This window comes from Anser cygnoides, chromosome 14 (genome assembly GCF_040182565.1).
Source record: "Anser cygnoides isolate HZ-2024a breed goose chromosome 14, Taihu_goose_T2T_genome, whole genome shotgun sequence".
Taxonomy (NCBI): domain Eukaryota; kingdom Metazoa; phylum Chordata; class Aves; order Anseriformes; family Anatidae; genus Anser; species Anser cygnoides.
Genome location: NC_089886.1, coordinates 2,009,075 through 2,009,542, shown reverse-complemented (window position 1 = coordinate 2,009,542; position 468 = coordinate 2,009,075).

Sequence of the window (468 nt, the reverse complement as noted above, 5' to 3'; positions counted from 1 at the left end):
GTAATGCCGCGAGTAGCGGCCCCGCCGCCGCCTCAGGGCCCGGCCGCGGCCCGCGGGGCTCCGCAGGGCGGTGAGGGCCCAGCCCCGGCTCCGGGCCCACCTGTGCCCACCGGCCCTTCCACCTGTGATGGCGTTTTTCCTCACGAAAGCTGCCCGCCCGCCTCCCAGTGCTGGCACTGGGAGCTGCTGCTCCTCGGGCACACCGAAACCGGAGTGTGTTGGGGCATCGCCGTCGCCTGACGCTGCCCCATAGGCCTTGTGGTAGCTTCGTGAGGATGAAAATGTGTTTTAAAAGGGAAATTAGGGCATGGTTTGTGTCCTCACCGTGTCCCCTACGTACAAGTTGGTTCCACACGGCCTGAGCTCGGCCCTGGGGTCGCTGCATGGCCATCGGTGCAGATGGAGTCAGGCGCTGGGGCATGGACGGAGCTGAAGCAGAGCCAGAGAAGATCATTCCCCGGCTCGCTA